Source organism: Pinus tabuliformis, chromosome 7, assembly GCF_031772625.1.
Source record: "Pinus tabuliformis cultivar Carrire ecotype Pingquan chromosome 7, CPIR1, whole genome shotgun sequence".
Taxonomy (NCBI): domain Eukaryota; kingdom Viridiplantae; phylum Streptophyta; class Pinopsida; order Pinales; family Pinaceae; genus Pinus; species Pinus tabuliformis.
Window position 1 is genome coordinate 1,632,143,552 of NC_142293.1, and position 19,875 is coordinate 1,632,163,426.

Genomic DNA, 19,875 nt, shown 5'->3' on the forward strand with positions numbered 1-19,875 from the left:
AAAGACATGATTAATTAAGTAATGTTTAGTTGATAAATTAGGTAAATTTAAAGGTTAAGAAAAAAATTCCCTTTAATACGTTGAAAGGTATTTTATAGGTTAGTACAAGGGATTTGTTGTAACCTGGAATATTAGATAGAAAATTATTTAGTCTAAAATATAACTACATTAAGACAAGAAGTAAAAGATGAGCGTTCTAATGATTAAAGAAAGGGAATGTTGTTAATGAGCATTTTTCGGTAAGGTGATTAAAACATCATTACACATCTTTTTAGATCTATAAATATAGTATTAATAAGAGGTATTTTCATTAATGAGTTTTAATAAGGTTTTATTAGTTCATGTTGATCAATGTTAGTTTAATATTGAGTAACGGAATTTATAAGGTCTAAATTTAAAAAATAAATATTTATTTTTCAATATTATTAAAAAAAAAATTTTCAAATATTTGATTGGACCATAACCAATGCAACTTATAATGTTTAAATTTGAAAAATAAATATTTATTTTTCAATATTATTAAAAAAATAAATTTCAAATATTTGATTCTACCATAATTTGAAGGTCTTATTGCAACATTTGTGCAAAATAATGTCATGGGGATAACTCCCTCACATATTTTGTCATAATTTATAGATATGGTTGCAATATTCATGCATTATTTTTAGATATTTGTGTAGTGAAATGTATAGTAAAAAGATGTAAATAAATATATTTACCAGGAGTTACTTCTCACGGTCATTTATGTTTTCTTCAACACTTATGAAGGAGTATACTTGTAAATGTGTAGACTTACTAGTGGTTACTACCCACTAAAGTCCATGTGCTTAAGCAAACAATTAATTTATCCACTTCAAATCTCAATTTACTAGTTCCTCCAAAACAATACTATAGGATTTCATTTTCCTATTAACTATTATTAACTTACTTTTCACAGTCATTTATGTTTCCTTCAACACTTATGCGGGAGTATACTTGTAAATGTGTAGACTTACTAGTGGTTACAAGTGTAAATATGTAGACTTACTAGTGGTTGCTACCCACTAAAGTCCATGTGCTTAAGCAAACAATTAATTTATCCATTTCAAATCTCAATTTATTAGTTCCTCCAAAAAAAATACTATAGGATTCCATTTTCCTATTGACTATTATTAATTTAGCTAACATTGACCAATGTAGGTTATCAATTTTTAAGCAAATTTTCTCATAACAATATTTTTAACTTGAGTGGTAGGAACTAAGCTGCCCTGCAACACTTGTTTTATAATGAAGCCCTTTTACATTAAGTAACATCCACTAAATATCTATGGGCCTTATTCAAAGAAGATGGATACATATATTAATTCACTAAATCCTAAGTATGCTAAAGTAGAGAGGTTAGGGTAGAACCCTAACATGCCTTCCCCCTTCAAAAGTAGTGTTTTCCTCAAGATTGGAAGTGTGGAAATTTCTATAAAATTACTATTGGTTACCTTGTGGGCTCTTTTGGCTACATATTTTCCCACTAGTTTAGTACTTTTGGATCATGTGTTGGGGCAATTGACACTCTATGTTAGCTAATACTACTTTGATTTGGAGCTAAACAAAACCATTTTCATTTAATTTTGGCAAGCCACTTTGCACCTTGCAATTGGATCCCACCAACTATTTAGACAAGACATAGGGAAAATGGGAAGTATCTTGGAGTGGGCTAGAAGAACTAGTTTGTAGGCATGGTGGTTCAATTTGTTGCCCATCTTTTATTACATTCATTCATAAAGGTAGTTTTTAAATTAAAAAAATTCGTTCAGTGGTTCAGTCATTTTGCAATTAATTCCACTGCAATTTAGATCTATAATATTTATTCATACAAAAACTTCAGTTCTTAGCTAATTTTCCCTACTATCCTCTCTTTTGAGTGCTTCTTTTTATAAACAAACTTATATTAGCGTTATTTTCACCTAACCTTTTCATATCTGCATTTCCTTTACTTCAACGAAACTTGAGAACTTGTCGAAGATCCACTTACACACTCAACACTTTGTACATGTGCCTTCTCTCATTCCCATGAATTTAATTTGGTTCATAGATTTCTTCCTTTACTACTAGACAACTTCCTCTTTTCTTCATTAACTTCTTTTTTTTGTGCATTTATTGTAGTCCCACTCCATGATTTGCACAGGAACCTCCTAGTTCACATCGTTTTAGTTTTCCATTTATACCCACATGCATCCTCTAGTTTTAGCCCAATTTAGAAGTCTTTATAACCAATTTCGCACCCAATACCAAAAGTTTTGTCCTTAGCACTTGGGTTCTATTTCTCACCAGCACATGTGACCCGGTGTTATAACCACAAGCTTAACCACAATCCATCCATAATCAATGATCTGGTAGATGGATATGTGACTTGAGAGTGGTCTCGTTCAACATTAATTGTTACAGATTATTTCTTGTTTGTTACCTTCCACTCATCGCCCAAGCTCATTATGGTGTGAAAATCCCTCCAACTTGGTGGTCTCATAAACAAACACATAATTTGAAACTTCCCTTTCTATTTTCTCCAACTAATGACAATTTCTTCATCTACATGCAACCACTTGTTAGCCAAGTTTGACATTGTGTGAAGTTATCTCCAACCAAGCGATCTGATAAATGGACATGTCATATGACAATGATCTTCCACTTTTCTACACCTAAACCAAATTTTTTCATTTACTGGGCACTACCCATCAGCCAAGTTCATTCACAACTATTCTGAATTTTCATTGGCCCATGCATTAGTAGCCCATTGAGTGACCCACTTACCACATCACTCGCCAAATCATGCATCCATGTCATCTGTTGCAACTAATAAGAGTTTCCATGTTTCCACCTACTTATGTGTGCCTGTCATGTGTCACTTGCCAAATTTACATTTGGCCACACAAAAGTGTTTAATTCATCTACCACATGTCACCTTCTTAATATGCACAACATAAAATTACCATGTGTGTCCATGTCATCCACCTGTGTTGGCCCACCACTTACCGACCAAGTTAACTGTGGAGTGAAAACCCCTCGTATAGGGTGGTCTAATAGATGGACATGCCAATTGAACATTTTCTTATCCAAATAGTTTATGTAGAATGTTTCCTGTCTATTTCCTGTTGGCTTGTTGGGGCCTGACCCAGGTTCAGAACTGATTTATCCAAACAAATCCTGAAACTACCGGCCCTTTCGGCAATAGTCCACGGTGCACGGACTGAGGTCTCAACCAAGGTAGTATGGGAGGGTGTTGGAACTAGGTTTCCGCACCCTAGGGATGTCTTGATGAAGTCTGGAAAGTTCACGAATCGATCTTGCACGCTTGCGCTGCTCCGCACAGCTATTTGTCCTTAACGTAGCTCTATACAGAGTGCAAAGGGACACTATCTAGATCCTCTAACCTTATTGTGTTATTATTATAGATCTGACTTAATTTTGTGGGCCCAGTAATCTTATCAATCATTCAACATTTATAACAAGTGCGCGCAACCATAAACTGTAAAGAGATGCATAAGAATATAACAGAAGCGTAAACACACAGATCTATAAGCAGATGCAAAATATTTTAGAATCAACTTATCTTTTATTAACTTTTGTTTTGTTACAATCCCAACTCTTCCCTGTGCACTCAGCTACAGGGGTCCGCAGACTCAGCTGCGGACTCTACCAGGCCTCTACGCACTCAGCTGCAGAGCCTCTTTATACTACTACGACCCAAGACTCGGACTTACAGACTTAGAGCGAATATTGCATTCAAAAACCCATATCACTTTTAATTTAAATTCAAAAACCTGCTCTCTACCTTTAGAGCCTCGCTCTTTTTATACATTGCCATGGTCCACGGACCATGGGTAGGCCGACACATTCTATATTAAATTACACTATTTTTAGGGTAGACTACCCTAGACTCTCGTGCTCTGCGCCTGCATTTTGCAGGGTCTTTACATTACATTGACCCAAAACTGGCTTTAAGCCTCAAAAATCCACTATGGGGGGATCCGCTGCCCAACAGGCCCCCAACACAATCATCGTGACTCGTCCCGAGTCACTCAACTGGTGAGGTGATCTTTGCGTGAAGTTCATCCAGCAACCTTTGTGCTTCGCTTACATCCATGGCACATTCTTCCACTGTCCGCTGTACTCGTTGTGCGCGTATCTCTGAGGCTTCATTGTCAGGTGCAATTCCTTACCTGAGTGCATATATTCCCTGCATCTGTGCCAACTTTCCCTCGCTCTTGGTTGTGACTGTGAATGCTTCCTCGAGCCAAGGCTGGATGTGTTCTTTAAGCACTGCTTCATTCTTACACGTGGCATCCAACTTCTCCTTGAGAGCCTAGGTCTCCCTCATCTTGGTCAGTTGCTGAGTAAGGGTGACCATCTGCGCGGTCCCCTGGACATTGTCATAGGCCTGCTAAAATTCCCGCACATCTGTCTCTAACCGCTATAGTGTTGGGTCTTCTTGCAGTGAAGTGAGGGTGAAGAGTGACTAATCTAAAGCCTATGCAATCTTGTATAGTGCGCTCTATTGCTTCCAACCCTGATTGAATGTCGTGGTGCCACTACTCTCTGAGTTCCAACGGTGTACAGGGTTGTGCTTTCAGCCTCAGCTCTGCGATTTGCAGGTTGAGGTCCATTTAGATCCTTGTTGCTTCCTCCTATGCCTAACGGAATCCACTCGCCAGTTTGTCGATTCGGATACCTACTGGTAAGTCTGCTGCAATCTCTAGCTCAGGGACGTGGTGACATGCTTCCTCGACAATTTGCTCCAACTGTTGAGCCTGTGCTACCGCTTCATCGCATTGGAGGCTCAGTTGCTCGATGTTGATTCATTGTTCACTGCGCACCCGTATTGTGCGTCCTTCCCTAGCGTGGAGCTCTATTGTCGCTCCATCCTGCAACTGGTATAATATTTCTCGCAGCAGTGAAGCCAAGTTTAAACCAAGTCCCTTAAGCTAACTTACCATGGCTCTATCCTCCGTATTGTCCATTGTCAGTGCTCCTTCCGACAACGCAACGGTATTTTCCATTTTGGCCCACAGCAATTGCTCGGTTGCTGATGTACCCGTAACCCTGACTACCGTTCCCTGCTGTGGGGCCTGCACCTGAAGTTCCTGGAGTTGCGCCCTAAGCTCCCCCAACACATTCTGCTGCTCCATCATTGCCTCCTGGAGCGCCTCCCTGGTGACTTCATGAAATGTGTCACCGATGTTGTATAGGTCACCCTCGATCAATGTAATAGGCTCCCCATCCAACTTGGAAGCCTTGGTCTTCTTCCGTGGCCCTGTTCGTTCTGTTCCACACAACTGTTTCAATTGTGTCAAGGTGGTGCTTGGGTCGCACCTTCTGTCGTATCATCTGTCCCATGCCCTGTGGTCAAGTTTGGGCCTCTTTCTTCCTGTGTCATAGCGGTCCCTCCTGTTGTTGCCTTTTCCATGGTGGCCTTTGCTGCCTCCCGGGACACCCGTACTTCTTCAGCTAGCTGTTCGTTCCACTTTTGTTGTGCTAGCAGCTTGGTGGCAACCTTCTGTCTTTGAATCTTCATCTCATCATGCACCACCAAATCTGTTGCGTACTATTTCGGTGGCCATGTGTCGAGCACCGCGAAGAAAACGTCATCTATTGCAATGAAAGGGAGTGTGGTCCACTTTTGCTCTGGATCCTTCCACGCCTTGATATACACATTGTGCATATCTACTTTAAAGTCTGCAAAGTTCTTCAAACTGTCATATACCGAGGCGGATAGGTGTGGCCATTTGTTGATCCACAGTCGTATGCTCACCTCCATTAGTACCTAGAAGATCTTGGTTTCTTGGATTCGCGTGGCATCCTTCGTCACCCATAGCGACGCATATTTTGCTACCTCTGGCCAATCTTGGTCAAGGGGAGGAAACTGACTATCCTCAGGCAATTCACCTGTAACCAACAGGATGGATAAGAGCAACCACGCGTAGTGGAAGGTCTTACCCTGCTCTTGGGCCTCCCTGTAGTTTGTCAGGAACTCATCACAGAGGAATTGCGCCCAGTTGAACCGTACCCCTTCTACGCATTGCTCGGCTAGTGCAATGACCATTGCTGGTACCTCATTGCCCCAACATTTTCTCATCAGTTTTCCTGCCAACAACTAGGTAGCGATGCAGACCCCCCTGTTCTGAATACTAGTAATAACATAACCCCTCTGATTTTTCTCCAACTTATATTTCTTTTTCATGGCCTCCACAATCGCCAAGTCTCCACTTGTGCCAGCTATTTTTTCAGAGTCCCTTCCTATACAGGGAAGTTGAGAAATCCTATGAATGAGCTCCACCATGATGGGAATGGGCTCCTCCAGCCACAAGTACCCATCATGCACTAGGCAAAGTAGTTGCCTGATGACAAATATCATGATTGGGGCCCGATGAAAGTGTGGAATCGATAGGAGGTGGAGTAGCCCGGCCTCCTCCACCCCGCGTAGCCATGTTCGTGGTTGCAGTGTTGTAACTACCCCCTCCATGCTTTGTTCCATCGGTTGGCCAATTTCCAAATGAGGGAACTTCTCACTATCTGCGAGGTCCCACTCTTCAAACATCATAGTGGGTACGTGGCCCACAGCCAAACCTTTAAACAGAACTCCCGTGGGGAGGAACGGTGTGTTGAGTGTGCTCTTAACAGCATCCAAATCTTTAGGTACCTTTAGCCTCCCTTTTCGTGAAGGGACATACTTGGGCAGCGTTGTTGTGGTGTGTACTGGTTGGATGTCTTCTTCTATCTCTTCCTCAAGTTCTATATCTTCTACAAAATTCTAAGGCTCCTCCTCCTCATCATCGCTCTCAATATTAATTGTTTTTCCCTTTTCTTCCATCGACAGTTTGTCAAACCGCGAATTTCAAGGAGACATACAGATTGGTCCCGCTCTATGTGGATCCTTTTTGGGCCTCGGCGTCCAGGGTGATTTTGGAATTTTCGGCTCGTTCCCCACCGGTGAGATAGGGCTTGATGCGACTTCCTTGGTGGTCGACATTCCACTAGTTAGCAAGTCCTGCATCTCTTTCGGTAATGCTTCAAATATTGAACTTGTTGTCAAAGCCTCTAAAGCTGTAAAGTCCATGTGCAATAACTGAATTCTCAAGATGCCAAGGGTTGTTCGGTGGATAGTCATCTGGGATTTATAGGCCTGCCAGAATTCAAATTCGACTGTTCCCCCCTTTTCTGGGTCATTAATGCTATATTGGCGGCAAATCGTTTCAAATCGAGTTCTGACTCTATGTCTTAATTGCCCACCGTCTACTCCTCATTGCCTTAAATTGGACATCTTGTCATGAACAGTGACACCAACAGTCACTTTCCACCCTATCTACGTAGCAGCATAGTCCCCTGTGCGCGAATGCGATCTATGTGTCATACTGATCCTACACGCAACTTTTGGGTTGCGCAGCTCCCATACAGACTCTTTATAGTGCCATGCTCTCTTTCAATTGCTTGGAGCACTGAGACTGTGCTTCTTACGAATAGTCAGGTGGTCACTGTAGGTTTTAACCCCGTACAGAAATTACTTGCATACGAATTCTAAAACACAGAAAATAAAAAATGCGAGAGCATAACACATAAAACACATATACACAGAGATTTTCCCCTGGATCCCAAAACCAGGACTACCAGCTTGATTTTTCATTATATTCCTTTCAATGTTACAATACATATTTATACATGCCAAAGCATCCAATACCAAGGACCGAAAACCATCATGTCCAAAACCATGGACTGAAAACCATAGGTAGGTTCGCCCAACCTAATATAGGGTCCAAATTTTTTTTTCCCGAGGCACTGCCTCAGACCCCGTAGAGGGGGGCTACTCGCCCCCCTCAAACCCCCCGGACAGGGGGGGCTGCTGCCCCCCCTGTGACCCCTCTGCTGTGCAATCGGCACAATAAAGGTGGGCCTCTGCCCCCCCTCTAACCTCCTGGTTCACTATGTAGGTTAGTTGTGGAAAGAATATAACATAACCCAACAATCTCCCACTTGTTGTTTTCTTTCCACAGGGGGCCATAGGAGAGCTTAGTCATTTTTCCAACCCTGAAATCCCCATTGTTCTCTACACCAAGAGAACTTCTCCAAGCTCATAGATTTTTTCAATGCATCTGCAGTATTCTTCAAAGTGTCCACCTTTATCAGCAACACCTTTTTGTCTTGTATCATATCCCTCACAAAGTGATACTGAACATCAATGTGCTTTGTCTTTGAATGATAAGCAGGGTTCTTTGCCAGGAAAATTGCACTTTGGCTGTCACAGTCTATCCTTATAGCTCCCTGTATTAACCCCATACTTGAACACAATATCTGCAACCAAACTGCTTCCTTGCTTGCATGAGTGGCTACCATGTATTCTGCCTCTATAGTTGATAGTGCCACTACATATTATTTCTTACTCATCCAACTGACCGCACCTCCAAATAGGTTAAACACATACCCACTTGTAGATCTCCTTTGATCCAGATCTCCAGCCCAGTCTACATCAACAAAGCCACGAATATCCAACACTCTATCCAATCCTGGTCTTCCTTGGTAGAACAAACCATAATCACTAGTGCCACGCAAATACCTGAAAACCTGCTTCACTGTTGTCCAGTGCTCCTTCCCTAGTTTTGACATAAACCTGCTTAATACTCCCACTGCATGTGCAATGTATGGTCTAGTATAGACCATTGCATACATTAGGCTACCGACTGCACTTGCATATGGAACACGGGACATATCCTCTTCCTCTTGTTGTGTCTTGGGACATTGTTCAGCAGATAACTTTACACCTACAGGAATAGGAACCTTCACCGGTTTACTATCCTGCATATTAAACCTCTGCAATATTGTCTCGACATACTTCCTCTAGCTTAACCAGAGCTTCCTCTTTGCCCGTTCTCTTTTAATTTCCATGCCCAAAATATAGTTTGCAACACCAAGATCTTTCATGTCAAATTTGGAGGACAATTGGGTCTTCAAATCCTGGATAATTTCTTTGTCATTTCCAACCAACAATATCATCCACATATAAGACCAGATAAATAACACGGTCACCAATTAATTTAAAATACACACAGTGATCTACTTTGCTTCTGGTGAAGCCAAGTCCCCGTATAAATGTGTCAAATTTTTGATACCACATCCTTGGTGACAGTTTTAACCCATACGGAGACTTCTTTAACTTGCATACCAGTTCTTTCTTACCTTCACCGCAAAGCCTTCAGGTTGCTTCATGTAGATTTCCTCTTCCAGATCCCTGTGAAGAAATGTTGTCTTCACATCCATTTGTTCTACCTCAAAATCAAAAGCAGTAGCAATAGATAAAAGTAATCTAATAAAAGTTACCTTGGCAACAGGAGAAAAAATATCACCAGAATCAATTCCCGGCACCTAGGAATAACCTTTTGCTACCAACCGAGCTTTGTATTTCTCCACCTTTCCTTCTGCATTTGTCTTCTTCTTTAACACCCATTTGCTACCAATGGGTTTCCTTCCAGCTGGAAACTCCACACTGTAAGCGCATTCGTCTTCTACATTCACGCCAGTTCCCCATAGTCATTTGATGTATATGCCCCCATCGTGCGAGTGTCATGCACAACGCCCCTTCTAACGTACTGTACTACTGCTGTCCAGTACTGCACTTTCAAATTTGTCTAAGGATTCATCCACTCTTGTTACCCCATCATCTGTTGGTAGTTCCCTTGCTTCGGTCATCACGCACCGTAGTGATCTAATCATCATGTTGCAATTCAACGTTGTTACTTCGTGCAACCGGTTTTGCCAGTGTTCTATTTCTTCATCTGAATCCGAGGTACAGGAACTGTCGTGCTGCCATGAGATTCTCCCATCTACTGTCAGGTCTACCCCATCCTAGTCTTGCACCGTTATCTGGTAAATGCAATCCAGCTCGTCGTCGCTCCCATCGTCGCACATGGGTTCAGTGTAGCACTCTCCTTCTACTGGGTCTAGCGAAATTACCACGCGTAGAGACAGCTTCTCGAATATCGTTTTCTACTTCTTTAGGTTGATGACCCCATTCATATCAGTGGCCCAATCTATTCCTAGCAACGCAGGATAAGGATTGTTGTCATCAACAATCTCTATCACCTCAAAGTCCGTTTGCGTGCTCGCGCCTCTGATATCCACTATTACCCCTTGCAGTCTCTCCATGGGTAAAATTTTATGTTGGTTCACCACTCGTAATTGAATCGGGGACCGCTACAACGTGGGCCTGCCCATGTGTTCCCATGTCTCCTTTGGTAATACATTCGCATCTGAACCCAGGTCCAGGATTACCTGATCCATTTCATACTCGCCAATCTACGTTGTCAATCTCATTCCCTCCTAGTGCACAATGCATGCCTTCCTAGATTTTGGACTATGCCCGGTTCACCTGACCATGCGCACCTAGTGATCAGCTCTTGTAGTCCTTTAACTGCCTTATTGCTGCGCAACAACTTCATGCATGTCTCTAAAAAGGTAGTAAGCATAGAAGGATCCATTCCCAACTTTGGTTGATCCTTACTACTTGAAGTAGAGGCCTCCATGAAGCTCTTCTAAGCTTCCATAAACGTCTCCTTTGCCCATTCCAAGTCAAACTCAGGTTCCTTTGTAGGAGCCTTGCGAACCCATGTATCCTCCTCGGGCTACTTCCCCTTATCTTCCCTTGTCGTCACGCCACTTCTGAGTACCATGTTCACGTTGGGGTCTTCTTCGCATGGTTCAGACCTCATCATTTGGATATTCTGAGTTGGAGTAGGCTCTAGTACCCCTTTCTCATGCATATGTGTGATCAACGTAGGACCATCCACTGCTTCATGATCGAATTGAGCAGAATATGAACAAGATAGTATCATCAGATTGGTACAATCATAAGCGTAGTGCCCTGGTCCTCCGTCATTGTAACAGATTAGCTGTTCGCGACCCCTTCCTGGCCCCATTCCTCCTCATCCTCGACCTTGCCCTTGAAATCCAGTGCATGCCATCCCCACGGCTGGGTCAAGGCCTCGCATTTCCGTCTTCATTCTATATGGTGGGGTTTGCTCCATCATTAACTCGTAGCTATGACAAATACACTCGTCGTGGCCCACCGATCTACAAAAATTGCAAAACAGCTGCTGGGGAGTCTTTGTATACTTCTGCAGCAAATGACAGCTGTCCATCGTGTGATTTCCTCCCACCTGACAGATCGTGCACCAGAGTGTGGGTGCCGCACTTCGCCCTGCATGTGCCTATGGTCTCAATGGCATTGTTCCCCTCCTGCCAAGTAGTTTGCGAATACTGGACAGTGATCCTTGTCGTGGCCTTGGCCTTTACATTTTATGCACCACACTTCTTCGCGTGCCTATGATCGGGGTGCCCTATCCTACTTCAAGCTCTACATTTCCAAGCATAAATTCTGCAGTTGTGCATGGATCTGTTGGATTCCCAATCCCAGATCCTGTATCAGGTTTTCATGCAACCTCATCGCCATTTCCAGCGCTTCAACCTGGGTTGAAAGCTTCTTCTGTGACAACACCGTCCTTAGGTGTGGTGTCAATGACACCACAAACCATGTGCGGTGCTGCGTATCTATTAGCGTCATATTAGCCTCGCAGATTGTACTCTTCAGTCTCTAATCCAAATCCTAGGGGGCCTCGCCTGGAAGCATCACGATCTCTTTAAATCTGATGATTGATTATGTTTCTGATTTTGGCTAGCTAAATTTTCTATTCAGCACATTCTGGATCTCTGCTATTCCTGCATTTGGGTGATCATTCGAGTGCTTGATATACCATGTCAGCGCGCGATCGTACAACGCACTCACCAATGTGGCATTCTTAATGTTGTCATCCGTGACTCCTTGTGCTTCCCACACTGCTCTTACCACGAACAAGAACTAGTCCAGATCCTCATTCCCTACTCCTCTAAATAAGGGTAGCTTGATCACGCTCACCATGCTGGATTGAGGGGTTGGTGGAGGTGGGGTGGGTGAAGATGGAGGTGAAATAGGTGAAGGTGTAAGTGGAGGTGATAACTGCAGAATGTGTTGCCTTATCAAACTGACCACACTTCTCAAGGAAACCGAGTGCGCTCTTCCTCGCTCACTCGCAGAGGTGAAATTAAAGGACTGTTCCCTAATCCTTCAATCCCTTTGTAGAGCTTTCCACTCCGCGTTGTTCCAATCATTAATGTATTCGCATAACCTGCTTTTCACATAACAACATCTTAATCCAGGTATTTAGGGATTTGATGTACCTACCTCGCGGTCCCTTGAGAAAACGTCATTCTACTTCGCTATAGCTCACGGTCATGTCTATCATGAACTCAGTGATAAAGCCCCCTATTATGTGGTCGAGCCAATGGTCCATGGCCCATGCGATCTTATCTTCTGATGCCTCTAGTCTGCTCACTAATTCTGGAGTCCACACTATCGGTTGATCGAGCTTGCACCTTCCCTGGCTGTCGGCTAACCTCGCGATCCAATCATACAGCTCTAAAGAGAAGGACACGAAGAAGATCTCGTGGATTTCCATATATACGTAGCGATCCAGCCACCTCTTCTCGGATATCTGTAGAGTTCTGTTTTCCTGTGTCATGAACTCGTGAAGCTTCTGATCCAACCAATCTTCAATTTCCTTCTTCATAGGGTTCCAGTGTTCTAACATCAGACATCCCTTAGGCAGATCTCGGTCCCAGCAACGGAACCATTTATTGGCTTATTGGGGCCTGACCCAGGTTTAGAAGTGATTTAGCCAAACAAATCCCGAAACTACCGGCCCTTTCGGCAACAGTCCATGGTGTGCGAACTCAGGTCTCACCCGAGGTAGTATGGGAGGGTGTTGGAACCATGTTTCCGCACCCTAGGGATGTCTTGATGAAGTCTGGCAAGTTCGCAAACCAATCCTGCGTGCTTGCGCTGCTCCGCGCAACTATCTGTCCTTTGCATAGCTCTGTACAGAGCGCGAAGGGGTGCTATCTAGATCCTCTAACCTTACTGTGTTATTATTATAGATCTAACTTAATTTTGTGGGCCCAGTAATCTTATCAATCATTCAACATTTATAACAAGTGCGTGCAACCATAAACTGTAAAGAGATGCATAAGAATATAACAGAAGCATAAACACACAGATCTATAAGCAAATGCACAATATTTCAGAATCAACTTATCTTTTATTAACTTCTGTTCTGTTACAATCCCAACTCTACCCTGCGCACTCAGCTACAGGGGTCCGCGCACTCAGCTGCGGACTCTACCAGGCCTCTGTGCACTTAGCTGCAGAGCCTCTTTCTACTACTACAACCCAAGACTCGGACTTACAGACTTAGAGTGAATATCGCATTCAAAAACCCATATCACTTTTTATCTAAATTCAAAAACCTGCTCTCTACCTTTAGAGGCTCGCTCCTTTTATACATTCCCATGGTCCATGGACCATGGGTAGACCGACACATTCTATATTAAATTACAATATTTTTAGGGTGGACTACCCTAGACTCTCGTGCTATGTGCCCGTATTTTTTGGGGTCTTTACATTACATTGACCCAAAACTGGGCTTTAAGCCCCAAAATTCCACTATGGGGGGATCTGCTGCCCAACATTTCCCACCACTCACCAGCCATATTCCGTGGATGATTGCAACCTCTTAAGACTGGGAAGTCCAGTGAAGGACCCATAAGCCACCTCATTTTCCACATCATGCATACATGTCATCTACTGCAACCAATAAGAAATCACCATATTTCCTCTCGCTGACGTGTGTCATCCATGTGTCACTCACAAAACATCCACTTGCCTTAACAAAAATGTCAAATTCATATGACATATGTCACTACCCTAAGCTACCACATCAATTTTCCTACCAATTCTTTTCCACGTCATCTAAGCTACCTGTTACCCACATCACCTATTGTCCAACTGCAATGTTCATTTAAGAAACCATTGATATTGTGGGAGGGACCCTTCCATGTTTTGGTACTTAACAAGGGGGGGTACCGCAACCAATCATACATTGCCACATTATCAATGTAAACCATGATGGTTTCCACCACTGGGGAGGTACCTTCCCATTAACTTTTGGATGAGCCTAAGCCCCCTCATATTTCATATTTTCCCAAGCTTCCTGATTTGATGACATGACTGATGAGGGCTATCTAGTGGGTGGTAAGCTCACAAGCACTTACCAATTGGTCCATTGTGACCTGGGATGCTAATCGATATCCTATATTTCTAGCCTACTACTTGTTGGCTCTCCATCATATGCTTTCATTTTGGTTGTGAATCTCAATCCTGTGAGGGGCTCGCCACTTGGAAGTCGTCATCTCCCCCTTTGAAGCTTTCGTTTTAGCAATGACTCCCAATCTGATGAGGGCGCTTCAATTTGGTGAGTGGCCCATTTTAGATAAGGTAATATGTTATCTCTCTTGGTATTGTGATTACTTCATACCCCTATTGTGCTTACATATTCAATACCTCATCTCCCCTTTTGGAATTGATGCAATTATCTCCAACCTCATAGTGTGAGCATGTAAAACTAACTTGGTGTGAACTACTATTCAAAAATCCCCAACTATTAGTAATATACATGCAATAGTGTAAATTCACAATACTCAAATCTTGATGTTACCCAAATCTCTCTCCCTTTGACATCAATAACAAGGGGTTTGTGATACTTCTTGTCCAGTGCACTTTTTTTGCTCCCCCTATGTAAATTGGATAGGTTGAGCATGCTAATGACTACTATTTCTCATTTTTTCTAGTGAAAATGACTCCCCCTAAACACATTCCACACCTCTTGATCTTATATCCCCACTTGAGCTTATTCACTTCTCTTCTCTCTTCCCTCTTGACATATAATCTGTCACTGAATTGGACAATTTCCTTCATTCCTTTGAAGAAAAATATTGAAAAGATAAGGGAGACATCACTTCTAAATTCTTCCTTAAATATTCAAAGGATTCTCTTGCAAGAGGCTTACTGCATATATTAGCTATTTGTTCCTTTTTTCGATATATATTCCAAACTTACAACCTAATTAACAACTTGTTCTCTAATAAAGTGATACTTATGGGTATATGTTTATGTTTTGAATGAAGAATAGGGTTCTTGGACAGAAAACACTTGTATTATCACATACAATGGAAATCAGTCCATCATAAATTACCTTCATCTCATGCAAAGTCCGCTTCATCCAAAAAATATGAGTATCACATATAACAACTGCTATGTACCCAGTTTCAACTGTGGACAATGAGAGTCAAGTGTTCCCCCCTTCCGTACCCCCCTCTAATTATTTTTCACATCCTATAATTCAAAGTGGCTCTACTCCATTTCCCTTAAGTAGTTACTATGAAATGCACTTGCCATTTCCTTTAGGACCTAGCTCATCATTCTACACAACACAAACACCTCACAATAATATATTAACATCCAACATACTAGTCCTATACAATCATATTTATAGCTATTGGATCAAATCTAATCTAACACTATGAGAATACTTAGCTATTGTCTTCATCATTTCATAAATTTTTTTCCTCTATCGAATCTTTCTTGTAGTCAATCCATATGTGGCAACACCAACATGCAACTCTCCCTAGTTGTAATATCCAGTAGCCCATAAGATGATCTTAGTTTTACATGTTAGCACCAACTCTACATATTTAGTTTCTTACATATCCATTTCATATGCATATTCATAAACATGCATTAAGATTATGTATTCAACCATGCACTGAAACAATGCCTCAATAGTGCATACTAACATGCATGTGCATTGCCTACTCTTTTTCTCATTATTCGCATTCAACTATTAAATGCAATATTATCCTTCCTTATCAGAGATTGTAGTAATTCAAATGGCATGTATCACAAGCATATGCATAACATGTTTCCCTCTTTCACATGACAATGAAAAACAATAAAACATTTGTTCCAAGTAACATGGAATCAACAGGTTACTATTGACATCACCTACATGATGACCAATACCAAATCTTGATTTATTTTCCGTTCATACATTCATATAATTGCTTAGATCACAAATTTACTAAGGAAATTCTTACATAAATCCCTTTCAATATTTTGAGCTTACCAAAACCATATTTTAATTTCTATTAGTAGTCAGGTGGATGCTACCTGGTTAGTTGATACCTCATGGAGGGTTCTTACGTTCTTCTTTACCAACCTCTCAATCAACACTTAATCATCCTTAGCCTTATCTCCACAAGATTATTTCCAACATATGTATTAGCTTCTTCAACCATACTATCAACATGTACCCAATTACATGTTCATCATTAATCCTTGTTAACCATCATAATCAACTTATAACAACAAATCAGTGTTCCTTCATTCATGTTATGTGTATGTTCATGCATTATAGTATGAACCTATTATGTTTGTATGCACCTAGTATATTATTGTATGAATGCCTATTGGAGGATATGCAATATTTTTCGCTATTCAATCTCTTGCAATTCTATCTTTCCTATGCTCTTTATTTATTTAGTATACAACAAGCTTTTCAAAACTCGAAAAAAACATTCAAAATAGAAAGAGATAAGTTTTAGAGATCTACCTCATGATTATGGTTGCATAACTTGGCCATATGCTTATGCAATTATCATTTTATTGTTGTTCAAGGGAAATCTAGTTAACATCTTAATTTTATTCTTCATAACTTTGGCAATCAACATTCCATTGAATTTCTTCATTTGCTGCACTTTAATAGTTTTGTGTCAATCTCTTAATAGATCTTGTTACATATGTCATGAATCTTGGTAAATTCCTTTTTCCATCAATCTTGGGTCTATACAACCTTTTGACTATATCCAATAATCATGGTTCCTATGTTGTACAAACTTACTATTGTACTCCTTGTTATAGGACCTTTTCTCTATGATTTACCTTTGATGCATTGCTTGAAAATTCTATTACTTTGGCCTATTTATGGCACTTTAGGCCTCATGTTGATCCACGACTTTGATAATTTTATTTATGTAGTCTATTTCCTAGCCCATCCAAGTCTAATGTTTGAACCAAAACTTTAATATTGTTCCTTGTTTTATTTCTATCCACCTCAAGATTTTGAACTTTGATACCACTTCTTAATATACCCAACCCCCTTTATACCTTGTTGAGGGAAAGGGGTGTCCATTTTTTTCTTTTTTGATTCAATTCAAAAATTTCCTCTGAGATCGCCATCACCTTCTTCTCATCAAGAACTTTCTAGATGTATAAAATTTATCCAAACCCAAGTTTGGATCATCAAGATATGGTGAACTGTAGATTTTCACCCTTGGTGCAGTGTCAATGCTACTCAGAAACTTCCCTGTTTCATATGATATGGCACCCATAGTCCCTGTGCCATAATGGGGGTGGTTCCTTGTCAGCACTAAGTCCTATCACATCTCCAAGGATTAATCACCTTAACTTTAATTAAGATAATATTTAATTAACGGCCTAATATATTAAAGTTCATGTAATCATATTGATTAGCACAACCATATAAATTAAATGACTGGTAAACATCGATAGGCATCAATTCACAGTAGACATCAAAACACTTACCTCATGATACATCTCACATTGCCAAGATTATATATATATATATATATATATATATATATATATGATAACTTAATTTTATTTTTTATCATATAAACTTTCACATATGGAAGAAAACTACTTTTAAATTAATATTATGTCCAAAATTTTAAAATTTCCAACCTTTTCGATAAACATTTCTAATAAGAACTCCATCCATTATAAAAAACAAAAGCAAACTCAAAAATTTATTCTCCCAACTTTACATTTTTAAATAACGAAGGTAACCTGTATCCACATTATTTATTTAAATAACAAATAACATATATTCTATTTAGGATTAGTCAACATACACATTTTATTTTTTGCACAACACATATGGATGATATACGCCACATATCTTCTTTCGTTTTATTTAATAATTTTAAAGTTTTTTTTTATGTTTTGTTAGATGATATTACATGACACCTCAATGGTATTGTTTTTGTTACGAGAAACAATACCATCTAAAAATTTTCCTACACTTGAATTTTGGAGACTAATTTTGATCCTATGACCTGTCGTTCCTTCATTGTTCTTAGTCGCTTCATGATTGGTTGATGATTTTTTAAGTGTTTAAATATTCTTTCAGGATTCTAACTGTTGAAGCCACTTGCTTACACATGGTTAGCTTTTTGATGCATTCTCAAGTGTACCCTCTTCTGGAAAGATCAATAGTCAATGTTTACCCTTAAAGACATGCATTAAGCAATCCTTGAGAGTAGTGCTTGCACAATCTCTAGAAGTAGTGCCTACACAATTTCTAGACACAGTGACTATGCAGTTCCCAGTGATAGTAGTTGCGCAACTCTTGATGATAGCCATTGCCCAACACTTGGTGAAAGTGACAATGCAGTTCATAAAGATAGTGACTGCACAATTCTTGTTGACAATCAATGTGCAATCTTACTTGACAGTGAGTATGAAATCCTATGAGCCAGTCTTAGTTGCAATTGTATCATCATTTTAGTGAGTTTCATCAACTGTTGCTTTTGCGTGCTTTTTTCTTTCATAAGTGTCACTTTCACTTTTGTAACTGTCTTTTTTTCTTTCTTTCACTATTACAAGTGGCACTTTTTCTTCCTATTTTCTATAGAATGTGTCACTTTATCTTTCCTTAGTTTTTTCAAGTGTAACTTTCACTTTTTATTACTATCACAAGTTTTTTTTTATTGTTTTCACTCGTGCATGTGTTGTACCTTGGTGCACTACTAGAGGCAGCTCTAGTGCACTCTTCCAAATTAGTTGATCTTATATGTCATAAGAATATGCACTAGACACATATCCATATCTTAGCACACTTTATGGTTGCAGTCAAAACTTGTATTCTAAGGGTCGCAAAGTTACGCTTCAACTTTCACACTTAGAAATAAGTGTCGTTTTGTTATGATGCATGCTCATTCTGGGTGTTAAGTGTTTCATTGTTGTGTGGTTGATCATTTATGAGTGTGTAATCATGTTCAATTCATGTCCTAGTTTCATATTTTGCTTCACTGATCCCACACTTAGTCAATTTTGAAGTGTTCCTCTCTTTGCACCTTGCCCAACCAACCACTCTTCAGTCTTCCTCCCTGCACTGCACATTGCGCAGACTCAGGCCCTATTCAACCACTCATTTTTCTTGGAACTACACATTGTGTAGTCACTAACTCCAAGGAATGCACATTGCATTGTCACAATGCTCAGTTTCTACCTCTTGTCCCTCAAAACTACGCAATTCTATCTCCCAGCTAGTCTTCTATTGTGCAATGCACAGTCTTAGTTAAAATTCAGGCCTCACTTCCCCCATGAAATACACAATCACTTGACTTAGTATTCCTTGAACTACACATTGTGCAATAATAATGAGCAAGCCTGCCTCACCATGTCAATGTCTCCCTCAATCATTAAATTATGTCTTCTAGTCCCTCAACCACTGCGCATTGCATAGTCACAGTGACTAGAACTTCATAACTGCCTCCAAGAACTATGCACTAAGCAATCCATGAGCCTCCTCCTCAGTCCTGCACTATGTCTCAGGTTCAATCAATGAATTACATGAGGAAGTTAGACTAGAATATTTCTGGACAATGTCGTCTTGTCATGGATAAATTTCATCTGCAGGTACTATATCTTGACATGATAGGGTGATTCTTAAGGAGGATGCCAAGTATATCATGCAAGAACACGCTTGGGAAGTTGAAGAGACAAAGATAATATCAAGCAAGAAGATGAAGGGATGCTAGATCATGATAGAAGATTGAAGGTCAAAATCAAAAGGAAGACTTCAAATCATCCATTCTTTTGGAGGATGAACATGAAACACATGTAAG